The sequence below is a fragment of the Ambystoma mexicanum genome, chromosome 7q (genome assembly GCF_040938575.1).
Source record: "Ambystoma mexicanum isolate Mex_15411 chromosome 7q, UKY_AmexF1_1, whole genome shotgun sequence".
Lineage (NCBI taxonomy): Eukaryota > Metazoa > Chordata > Amphibia > Caudata > Ambystomatidae > Ambystoma > Ambystoma mexicanum.
The window spans coordinates 658,241,892-658,254,846 of record NC_090941.1 but is presented as its reverse complement, the minus strand read 5'-3'; positions in this window follow the sequence as shown (position 1 = coordinate 658,254,846).

The window sequence follows — 12,955 nt, the reverse complement described above, 5'->3', positions numbered from 1 at the left end:
CATAAGAGGAGGACGCAGCATCCTACGCCACTTCTCCCACCTCTGCGGCCTGCTCTGCCTCCCCCCCCCCCGGTCTACTACCCACGGGATGATACAGGCACAGACACGGCTACGACAGGTACAGATGATGACTGAGGCGACAACGGGACGTGTCCCCCGTCGCCCCCTGCTCGGGCGTCCCCGCCCGACGAGATTGGATCCTTTCATGCCATGATTTCCAGGGCATCCGAGCTTTTTCAGCTCTGCCCAGAAGAAAAGAAGAAAGAAGGGTTCCTTTAACAATGGCGCGAGGCTAAAAGGAAGACGGTCCTTGCCGTACCGCTTCTCGATGACATCTGGGATGAGGGGCTCGTCCTCCTCAAGAACCCTACCAAGGCACCGGCAAAGAGGGACCGGTACAAGAAGTAGTACCGGGTCCCCGACGCTGCCCCCTTGTGCCTTTGGGCACAACCTACCCCGGATTCAGTCATCTCGGCGGCGGCAAAGAAGAAAGCTGGGGGGACATCGGCCTCGACATCAATTTCCCCGCCGGACGGCAAGGGCAGGAAGTTGGACACGATGGGACGAGGGATCATCTCATCCGTAGCGACGACTATCAAGGTGGCCAGCGCCCTGGCTATCATAGCCCGCTACGACAGGGAGTTGTGGTTCAAAATTGCCCCTCTGTTAGACTTCCTTCCGGATGCCAAAAGGGCTGAGGCCCTTGAAATCCTACAGGAGGGGGAGATTGCTTCGGACCACGCCATCACGGTGGCAACGGACATTGCCGACACCGGTTTCCGTCAGTTGGGCAACAGCATTTGCTTGAGACGACGATGATGGCTCAAGGCCCCGGATTTCCGCCAGGACGTACAAACCAAGGTTTTGGACATGCCCATCGACGGGAACAACCTGTTTGGGAAGGCGGTTGATGAGTCCCTTCAGGCCATCAAGACAGACAGAGACTGCCCGGGCACTGGGAGTGCTCCAACAACGACAGCCGTCCTTTCGGAGCTCCGGAGGCAGACAAGGTGCCTCCAAGGGATCCGGCAGTGGCTCCTCCACTTACTTCCAAGCGGCAAGATCTTTGTCCCAGGAAGCCTACAGGGGACGCGACAAGTCAGGTGGTGCCCGTCGTCGTCGACAATGATGTCAAGGAGGCAAGGCGGCCTCCAAACAAGATTGAACAGACTGTGGGGGTCGGGCCCCCGCCGAAGCACCCTGGTGGGAGGCCGGCTGGCAAGGTTCGTCAGCGTGTGGGAGTCCATCTCCTGTGACCGTTGGGTGCTGGACGCCCTGGCCCAAGGGCACGCCCTCGAGTTTCAGAAGAAGTGCCCTCGCGTTCCACCCGTGGCCAGGAAGGAAAATCACGTCCCTCAACTACTGTTGGAAGTAAGGGCGATGCTCAAGAAGGGTGCCATCGAGCTCGTCCCAAAGAGGCTTCGGGGCTCCGGAGTTTACTCAAGGTACTTCCTCGTAAAAAAGAAGACAGGAGGATGGTGCCCCATACTGGACCTACGACGACTGAACAAGTACATCAAGGCACAGAAGTTCCGTATGGTCACCCTCCATCATGTGCTGGGACAGCTGGAGGAGGGCGATTTCCTGTCGTCGTTGGACTTGGAGGATGCATACTTCCACATCCCCATTCTAAAAAGACACCGAAAGTTCCTCAGGTTCATGGTCCAAGGGCGGCACTACCAGTTCAAGGCCCTCCCGTTCGGATTGAAGTCGGCACCCAGGGTGTTCACCAAGTGCCTCGCACCGGTGGCGGCGCGGTTCCGCCTACAGGGGATCCACGTCTACCCAGACCTGGACGACTAGCTCATCCGGGCAAGGACAAGGGAGCTCGCCGTGGAGCACACTGCGAAAACTGTCCAGCTACTCACGGACCTGGGATTCTCCATCAACTTTCCAAAATCCCACCTGGTTCCGTCGCAAGTCACCCTGTTTCTGGGAGCCAAGCTCGACAGTGGCGCGGCTGGCCTTGCCGTCGGAGGAAAGGACCAGGACCATTCTGGGCAAGGTGCAGCGTCTGCTGGCCACGCGCATGGCCAGGGTAAGATCTATCAAGTCTCTCCTCGGGATGATGTCCTCCTGCATTTATCTGGTGCGCCTTTGCAGGCTTCGGATGAGACCCTTACAGGAGTTCCTCGAGGCCCGCTGGATCCAGTCGACGGGCAGCTTCGAGGACAGGATCCCTCTCAACGAGATGTTCCGTCAGGCGATCTGGTGGTGGGGTACCCGCTCCCATCTGTCGGCGGGCACGGATTTTCAGACCCCAGCTCACCAGGTGACGGTGACGACGGACGCCTCCCTGGAAGGTTAGGGAGCACACTCCGGAGATCTTCACGCGAGAGGCCTTTGGCTCCCGGAGGAGAAGTCTCTCCACATCAACATCTTGGAGCTCCGCGCGGTGTTCTGGGCCCTCAGGTCTTTTCTTCTGTCCCTCAGGGGCAAGGTGGTGAGGATCTTCACCGACAACACCACCACAATGTTCTACATCCGGAAGCAGGGCGGAACCAGGTCCCGGCCCTATCCAGGGAAGCCCAGGATCTGTGGCATTGGGCCGTCGCCCAAGGGATGTTTTTGGTTCCTCTTCATCTGGCAGGAATAAAAAGCACGATCGCTGACTCCTCAGCAGGGAGCTGCGCTCGTGCCACGAGTGGGAACTACGCCAGGATCAAGTGGATCGACTTCCGACGATGGGGCGAACCCCAAATCGATCTCTTCGCGACGGCGACGAATTCCAAGTGCCGGAGGTTCGCCAGCAGGTTCCCCCAGCCGAGGAGCATGGGCGATGCTTTCTCGTTCCCCTGGGACGGCCTCTTTCTTTATGCGTTCCCTCCGCTGCCGTTGCTGCTCCGGCTCATCAACCAGCTCAAAAGGTCCCGGTGCAGGATGATCCTCGTCGCACCGGCGTGGCCGAGGCAGATCTGGCTTCTGGACTTGTCAACGTCCCCACCAGTCAAGCTGCCGACCGACGCAGACCTTCTCTCCAGAGAAGGAGGTGCCATTCTTCACCACAACCCGGGGTCGCTGAACTTGCAGGCCTGGCTACTGCAGCACTACAGTTTGGAGGGTACGACATCCCGGCCGACTGCAGAGAGGTTCTTGCAAAGGGCAGGGCGTCCACCTCAACGAGCCCTTGGTGTTGCCAGTTTTCTTCCCGTGGCCTTTGTCGCGGGCTGCGAGGACTTTGCACTCGCTGGATGTAGCTAGAGCGCTGAAGTTCTACGTGGACCGCACAAAGAGTTTTCGGATGACGTCACAGCTGTTTGTGAACTTTGGGACTGTGAATCAAGGGAAGGCTCTCTCGAAGACTTCCATTTCCAGATGGCTCTCCGGCTGTATCATGCACTGTCACCGGTTGGCAAACCGACAGCTGCCCGGCCGTCCGAGAGCCCATTCGACCAGAGCGATCGCTGCTACCACGGCGTTCCTGTCTGGTGTGCCCCTGCTGGACATCTGCAGGGCTGCGACGTGGAGGTCGACACACACCTTCACAAGATTCTACTGCGTCGATCGGGACGCAACCTGTTCGCCTAAGGTGAGCCTGGTGAGGAGGTAAGAGTTGCTTAATGTTGAGTTGTTGTATTGCTTAATGTTGAGCATGTTGCCACTTCCCGTGGTTGTGCATGTGTGTACTGCTATGTATTTTCTTATTCATGAGCATGTGAATCCATGCCAGACCCCATGCTGGAGAAGGAACAAGTTACTTACCTGTAACTGTTGTTCTCCAGCATGGGTCTGGCATGGATTCACATGCGAACCCTCCCGCCTACCCCTCTGCGGCTCTTCACTTGGTCATACTGCCACTTTACGTGCTACCAAATCTGAGGATGGCTGCCGGAGGCGGGGCTTAGGGAGAGGGCAGTCATTGGCTGGGGGCAGTATGACCCAGAGACCAGTGATTGGTTACTACTAAGAAAGACAGATCAGAAACGAAACCGATACTGATTTTTTCTTTACCGAGGATTCCCAGCCTGACGGGGAATATTCATGAGCATGTGAATCCATGCCAGACCCATGCTGGAGAACAACAGTTACAGGTAAGTAACTTGTTCCATCCACTTGTTTTATGTTTATTGTAACATGAATAACGTTCACGCGCCAGAATTTGATACTCATTGTGCCATAACAAAAGCGTCACCCACACTATATATTCTAACTTCCAGCTCAAATATCCATACTGACTGTAAGTAAGCAGGCTACTTGGATGTGTAACCAAATCCCATACTTCCTCTTCTTTGTACATTTGTCATGCATCGGCCCACTTTTAGTTAACACATTATGAAACTCAAATATTAATTTGTCCTCTAAAGATTTTGAAAAGACAAATGTGATGTTCAGCATCTCCTACATTACTAACTGTTAGGCAGAACTCTATGCAGTACCCTTTGGGAACACTACACACAATTAAGACTACAGGTGTTAGCACAATCTCACCTTTGGTACAGGCCTGTGCTACACATTTATGTGGTAGCAGTAGCTGAGCAGCCGCACATCTCACGAGGGATGTGAGCAGTACAATATGTTACACAAAGGACTTGCAATCACAGTAGTTCAAACAAACACTCAAGGTTTCTTGGTAAAATAATATACAATTATTTACACATTTCATTAGAAAACATTCCACTAGCAAGAAGCCGCTCAATATCACACTATATATAATACACTACAGTAGACAACCAATACGTTTCTGAACAAGTTAGGCTCCCCTGAAGTGGGAGCAAAATGGCACTTCAGTAACTTTCAAAAGGGGTAGAAAGACAAAGGTTATAAGAATCAAAGCACAATTAATTTCAGAGGCAGGGGAAAAAGTTTGAGTTCACTACAAGAGGCAGTTCAATTCAATAGGCCTGGGGAAATCTCAATGGTTCAGTGTCTTGGATAGGATAGCGCAGTTCTGGTAGTAAACGGTTAAGTCTTTGCCAATGGTCTTAGAAGTAGTTTGCCAGAAAAAGTTATATGTTGGATTAGGAGCAAACAAGACTCCAAAGTTGGGAAAATTTCACAAACTTTCACTGCGGCATAAAGGATTTCCACACCGCATTTGCACAGTCCCTTATGGATGAAGAAAAGCTGTAGCTGTGGCAGTTGTTCCTGGCAGTTCCTGCAGATCTTTCAGTTCCTGAGCTTCAGTCGTGGGAACAAGAAGGACGACATCGGGAGGTTCCTGCACTGGCCAGGGAAGAAGTTGCAAGCTTGTCTAAACGTCGGTTTTAAGGTGCGAGTGCCTTAAAGTCCACAAACTAGTATCCTTCTCACTGGCTATCCGGTTTTCAACATCACTCTGAAGAAAATTCGACCAGTATGGAGACGGTGTCCAGGCGGCTTGCGAGTTGTTTGTTCCCACCAGCTCAAGGGAAGAAGTCGTCCTTGAAGGGGCTTCTCTGTCGAGGGGGTTTCAGGCAATTCGGACCTGCAGCAGGGCTTCACCGGGCAAACCAACGGTCCAGGATTTGCAACAGTCATCTTCCTTCAGCTCGTGTTCGGTTCTTTCGTTCTATTGATCGACTCTACCTTCCAAGTCCCATACACCTGCTTTTAAACAGTTTTCTCCCATTCATTCCAGCCTAGCTGTCACTCACCCAGCAGGGTGGCTCTCCTTGCCGGACAGTCAGCCAGCCAATCACGCCAGTGTGCATTCATGTCTCCCAGGAGACTAAGCACAGGGAGTTTTGGGCTCCTCCCTCACATCCTGTCAATCCCAGACACTCAGGAGCCAGAGGAGGGCTTCAGCACTGAAGCCCGCCAAAGGCCATCGAACAAAGGGACCAAACCTGGTTTGGCGCGCAGAGACAAACACTAGAAGGACCTTTCCTTAAAGAAACTGCAAAAAAGATGACTGGAGTGTGTTTTTACAGAGGGGTCTTGGGCGCCATATTGAAAAACATGGCTTGATCAAATTAGATCTTTACAAAATAGATAAAATATTACAACTATAAGCTTTAGATAAAAAAACGATATCAAAAGGTTTGTTTCCAATTTTGCAGTAAAAAAAAAAATAATCAAGAGAGATTATTTAAGGAACTTCCCAGGCAAAACATATTTTTGTTACCAGGACCCAATTTATTTCGTTCTCGACGTAACAACATTTCTAGGAACTCTTTCAAGGAAAGAAAGTGAAAGAGCAAGGAGTTTAGTGGGGCCCATACCCTTGTCATTTTCCACTCTCCCTCTAATTCTTTAAAATGTTTAAGTCCAGTATCCATGTTCTGCTTGGCCTCTATGGCGGTATTATGACCAGAGATCAGGAAGTTCCAGAATTTTTCAGATAACAGGCCTTCCAATGTGTTTACAAACTTGGAGAAGTATATTATTTTGATTTCCCAGGTCCCTTCGCAGTCTCGAAGCAAATGCTGCAGATTTTGGATTTTTGGATCTGCACATCTTTTACAGAGGATGATGGCTTTATGTTTTGGACCTCTGACATTCAGGATTTCGCCTGGATATTTTTGCAGATATTTTGGCAATACTCCCAGCTTTTTATCCACAGTTAGGAAGCTATTTCTTGGTTTTATAAGCTTAATTTCCGTTCCTGTATTAATCCAATCCATTATTTCCGTTTCCTTCTTTACTTTCAAAGGATTTTCTTTTAATATGTGTACAGATTAATTGATCTGAGTCAAGAGACTTAAGACTTTCACTTCCAACTTTTGAAGAATCTTTGATTTTTTCAATTGCAGCTGTATTTCTATATCTTTGTAAAGTGAGTTTTCTTTTGAGGTTACTAACAGTCTATACAATGAAAGCAATTTCCAACATACTTGATGCTCTAATGATTTTTGCCCAAGTTCGAATCTTAATACATGCATAGAGAGGCTTATTGGTAAACCAATGTTCTTTTCCTCAATTGCCCTTCCACTTTTTGCCAATCTATGTCCCAGAGTGTTGGTTGGGCCTCCAGGCCGTATAGAAAAGTCTGCAGTATTTTTGCAGCATAGAATTTTAATAGTGGTATAATGGAAAATTTACAGAGGTCGTATGAGTTTTTTTTCATTTGTGGCACCACTGTATCGACTTTTTGGTTCATTTCAGTTTCCGCCTTGCTGGTTGAGGGTGAGGAGAGGATCGTATAGCTTAGATAAACCAGATCCTCTGTTCTTTTGATTGCCTCCCCCTCAAAAAACCATTTACATAGTCAACGATCTTCTTTGGATGTTTCATCACTAAGATTTTAGATTTCTTAGGGTTCACTTGAAGGCCTTTCATTCTGGTGTAAACGCTTAAACCGTTTAATAAGTGCTGTATTCCTATTGCTGTCCTGTTTAACAGGACAATGTCATCGGCTTATGCAAGCCAAAAAGATTTTGGTGGAGTTTAATTTAGGGCTCGCCTTTGTCCAAGAATGCAGAAAAGCTCCTATATCTGCCAAGTATAGATTGAAAAAGAAGGGTGCTCCCAAACATCCTTGTCTCAAACCTCGTTCTACGTTGATCTTATTAGTGAGATGGCCTGCCTCATCCAGTCTCACCATCAGGGAAGTATCTCTATGTAGCTCGATTAGGATGGCTAGCAACCTTCTCGGTAGACCCCAGTCTCTTAGTTTCTGCCACAGTTTTTCTCTGACTTACCAGGTCAAAGGCTTTCGAGAAGTCTATCCAGGCTCCATATATTGGACCTTCTCCTTGCTATTTCGCATGTTCGGCGAGAAGATTCAGTGTTAAACCATTAATCGTGGTGGACATGCCGCGTCTAAAACCTGTCTAAATTCCAAACAGGACATTCAATGTTTTGGCCCAGTCCCCTAGTTCTTGTATGAGGATTCGCATAAATATTTTGCTTTCAATATCAAGCAAGGCGGTAGGCCTATAGTTCTCTGGTTGAGATCTATCGCCCCCACTTAAAAAATTGAATAACTATTGCCTGCTTCCATGATGAAGGGAAACTCTTCGATTCTAATATTGCATCGTAAAGATTATAAAGGAGATTTGCCCATGTTTTTTAATACCTGATAGGTCAGATCATTAGGCCCTGCTGCTTTTGATGTGGTGGCACTCCAGATTAGTTCTTCTATAAACTTTGTCATAGTTGAGCTCCCATTTTTCAGATTATTGTTCCTCTTCTGGGATTTCCTCTGTATTCTTAAAGTTTTTTGTAAGATAGTCTGTCCATCTTTTTTCAGACACCAAATTGCATTGAATGCTGTTACTGCCAGATTTGTTCCCTTCTTTATTTATTATTGACCAAAACTTACAGGTGTTATTTTCACATAAAGCTGTGAGCATCTGTTTGTTGTCCTGTTGAAGTCTCCGTGTTTTCCTTGCCCTTGACCACTGCTTGTATCTTTTTAGCTTTTGCAATTCAGCTCTAAGCTCTATTTGGTTTTTGACATTTTTTCTTCAGATGTCTGCATTCTTTCCTGTGGAGCTTTTTGTGTTCCCAAGTTTCTTCATGAAATATGTGTTGATGCTGCCTAGCTTTCTTTGAGGATCCTGAATTTGGCAAATGGACTGACCAAATGTATGATTTGAAATATTCCGGCCTGCAGTTTTCTCTATGATCTTCCAATGGGATACAGTGCAGTTTGTCGTTTAATTTTTTTCCCCTCTCTTGTATTTTGACAATACCACTTTACCTTTTCTCAGAGTGAGAGCGTGGGCATATTTGTCCGTTATTTTTGTAGAGTTCCGAATACATGCTTTTAACCGATCATGGTCGCTCCCTTCTCCACTTACGATCTCCATTAATATTTCCTTTGTTTGTAGGTCTTCAGAGACAAAGAAGTAGTCCAAAGTGGAAAAGGACTTCCCCCGTGACCAAGTTGGCTTTGATGGACTGTCTCCCTTTGCCAACCCGTTCAGCATAAAGGCCCCAAGAGTTAAAATAATTTACCCACTGTGTTCCTGTTTTCGATTTTTTTTTTGCCCATCTTAAGTTGTTCTTAGGGTCCTGTGTTGTTATGCAGAATTGAGCATTTAGATCACCACCCAGGATCACTTTGGCTTCTACATGAAACGGTGCAATCTTTTCAAGTACTGTAGACAATAACAGATGGAAATTTTGAAGACTGATCTGTGCTTGGTTCCAGTAGACGTTTACTATTATGAAATCCGCTACTCCCTCTGTTTGTACTCTTATTTTGCATGCGAGAATGCAGTCTTTCTCTATGGAAATCTAATACTTCTTTAGTCAATGAGTTATTTATTCCAATTAAAAGCTCTCCTGATGGGCGGCCTTTAGGTTTTTGGAATGCCGGAATAGTGAAAATTGTGAGGCCTTCTATTTCTATTGGATGCGTGTGCCAGGTTTCCTGAAGCAGAATAATATCAGAATTAATGAAGAGAGTTTTCTTTATGCTGCTCTTTGTGAAGGTGTTTGGCCCACGGGTATTCCAGCTTGTTATATTTATTTCACCTTGCCTAAAGATTCTGTTGCCCCAGGCCCAATCTTTGGAGCACCTTTGTGAGGATCTCTGGCAACGCCGCTAAGGTGTTGGTTTTTTGTATCTCTGTTGTCCCGCTGTGGGTTTGTACAGGACTTCTGATTTAAAGATTCTGTTTTTCTGGAGTTTGTCTATTCCGTAACAGAAGTTGTGCTTCCTTTTACCTTTAGTAGCTCTAGCGGGAGAGTTTCCAGAATCTGTAAATTGACTTTTTCCAGTTCTTTCTTATTACTTCTAATTGCGTTCCATGCTTTTAATGATGCAAACCCCACTTCTATCAATTTTGTGTTACTTTTATATGGAAATTTTACATATTCCAATTCTCCTGAGCTGAAGAGGTAAAGATTTGGGACTTTACCAAAGTACCCAAGTATCGCAAAGGGAAATGTGCTGTGGAATTTAATTTAGTGCCCTGAGCCATAGTTTCAGTACAGCATAGTCTTGCCCTTCTGAGTTATCTACCAATGCCTGGAGATGAGTGCTTTCCGCCATTAGGCCCTTACTCAAAGTTTCTTGCATTTGCTCTTCGCATTTCTCTGCTAGCTCTTTTTTTTTTGCCTTGGCCATTTTTAATTTCAACCAGCTTGGAGGTTGTTGCTTTGTCGTGAGGAGCTCTTTTTAGAAAAATGGGTGCAATTCTTTTTGGAAGGGCCCAATCCGAATTCTACATTCTTTTTTGGTGCACTTATTCTCCCTTTTCCCAGGAATATCGGGCCCATGGTGGTCCCTTTTTTGGGGAAACAGCTTTTTTCCCCCCTTTTGCCCTTTTCCTATTATTTTCTCTGGAAGGCTTGTGGGGTTCATGACCCCGATATTTAAGGTCTGTAGATCTTCTGTAAGGTCTGTTTGTAGACCTACATTTATCTTCATGATCTTTTTATGTTTTATTTCTTGCTTTTTGGTCCTTGGAACTGCTTCTTCTGTGCTCATTTTGTTTTCTTCCTCTAAGATTATTATGGATTTTTCTCTACATTCCATAGATTTGTTCTTTCTCCGCGTGGCCATTTCCAGGCTAACCCCATTAGGTACTTTTCCCAGTCGATCTTCTTGGGGAACTTTCTTCACTTTATTTTGTTTTTGTTCTTCCCTTAACAAATGTATCTCCTTTTGCTTTCTCACAGAGACCTTTCGTTGATGTTTTCTAAGGACAACTGGGAACGCAGTTGTACTTATTCTCTTTGCCTCTTTTTTTCCTGGCTTTTCTTCTTCCCTTGGAAACTGGTTTGCTAGCTTCTGTCCAGATTGGGGACCGAGCATTATTTGGGTTTTCCCTTTATTTGTGTTCATGGTGCCCGGTTTCTCTGTCCTCTGTTTCTTCCACAACATGAGCAAGCATCCTGAATTCTTACAGAACAGATTCTGAAAGCGGGGTGTCATCAAAATGGTAATTTCCATGTTCTTTACTTGTCGAGCACTCTAAGGCCCCGATCTTTTTCGTTTTGTCCACTTTTAGTAAGGATAATACCTCTGAGAGAAGACTTTTAGTAGAGTTCTTTCAATGGCTGATAGATCTAGTCCTTGCTTTGCCAACTCCACCCTTTGCTCTCTCAGAACTGGCATAACGGTAGTGTTAATTGTTGATGTCAACCCCACTATTGTTGATTCAATCCCAGTTGTTTCTCTTGACAGTTCTAGCAAGGTTCCTGATTGTAAATGCACTTCAGATTTTAGTAACTCAAAATCTGTTACCAACGAGTTTAATACAAAGTTCAGTGCTCCCAGAGTGGCAGAGTTAGCTTCCTTTGGGATCTCTTATTCCAGTGGGTAGTTGGCTTGTACGCCCACCCTCAAAGGTGTATTATTTAACTGTATTTCACTGTCTAGTTCTTGGATGGGCATCCCCCCTTTTGCCTCTTCGCTTTCTGTTGTAATTTCCACCAAATTTTGGTTTAAATTTGCTTCATCAGTGGCTGTCCGGGGGGGTGGGGGGTGCTTTCCTTAGACAAAGACTCATTGTCTTCACATTCTATGATGTCTTTGTGTTTTTGAAGAGTTGCATTCGAACTTTGGCTTTGTGTCTTTTTACCAAAGTGTTCCTCAATCTTTTTTTTTTATTTTGTTAGTAGTGGTCATATATTCCAGGCCACATTTCCATGATTGGGTAAAGTCGGATGGTGTACTTGCAAGTTCCGGCATCCCCATGTGGCTTACATGCACTTGGGCTGTAATTTTACTAGCTGGAATTATATATATATACAAAGTATGATTGCAGTTGTAGTAAGATGTACCTGAGTTTGCCTTAGTCCTTATTTTCGAGTCTGCCTCTTTGTTGGACCAAAGCTCCCCTGCAGCTCCCCTCAGCTCCAAACAGCCTCTAAATAGCGAACTCACGTCCGCCCTTTACTTCACTCTGGGCTTCACGCCACAAGTGTGACGTGTCGTTGTTTTTGGCTGTAGTTCCTGCGCACGAAATGTATCACGTGGTGCGTCAATCTCCAGAAACAGGAACAGTCAGTAGTTAAAGGGACACAGCCCCGCGCTCAGGATTTCCGATTCCAAAATGCTGCAAACTAAGGTTTGTCCAAAAGTTCCCGCGCCGTCTCTCCTCCTCAGTTGTAGATGCGAGGTAGCAGCCGCGGGATGCCAAAATGAATTATGAACAGCTCTACAGCCTCTAAACAGCGAATTCACGTCCGCCCTTTAATTCACTCCGGGCTTCACTTTCTTCTAAGGGGTTCCTCTAAAGCACCTATCATGCTCTTCATTGTATGGTTAAACCTCTCTACCAATCCATTTGTTGGTAGGCAGTTTAGAACTTGTAATTCACTCCACAGTTTTTCTACATGGCCTGCATGTAGTGGGACATAACATTGGATCCCCTGTCAGAGATGACTTCCTTAGGAAAACCTACCCTGGTAAAAATACCAAGTAGCACCTTAGAAACAGTCTGAGCTGTAACAGTCCTCATGGGTATTGCTTCAGGATACCTAGTAGCATGTCTACTACAACCAGGATAAACCTTTTGCCTGAAGAAGTTTGAGGGTCTAAGGGACCGACAATATTGATTCCTACCCTCTTAAAAGGGACTCCCACCACTGGGTGAGGCACCAAGGTTGCCACATTCTTGGCTCCACTCTTGCCAGATGTCTGACAAGTGTGACAGAGCCTATAGAATTTATCTACATCAGACCCCAACTTAGGCCAGTAGAAATAAAGAGAAATACTTTCCTTAGTTTTCTTGAAAGTCAAGTTACCAGCCAAAGGAATCTCATGGGCTAACTGTAGGAACTGTTCTCTGCTCTCTAGAGGCACTACAAGTCTTATGTAGTACCCTGGGATAGACCAAGTTGGTTCACTGTAGAAGAGACCATATTCCCAGTATTATTTGTAGGGTGAGCTATCCGTCCTGCGTTTCTTGTGTAGGGGCGCTTGACGTTTGTTGGCGTTTGTTGGCGAGTTGCTTCACTGGTGCAATACGCCTTCCTTGGGCCCAGGCCTGCTGTGACCCGAATCTGCTGGTAGGCAGGTAGGTTTGTTAATTGTAAGTCTGTTCTGTTTATGGTGGGAATTAGTTTGTCTTGATCTCCTTCTCTTCAGGTGTGAAGGTCTTGATGCTGGCGTGCCGGATTGAGAGGCACGTTTCTA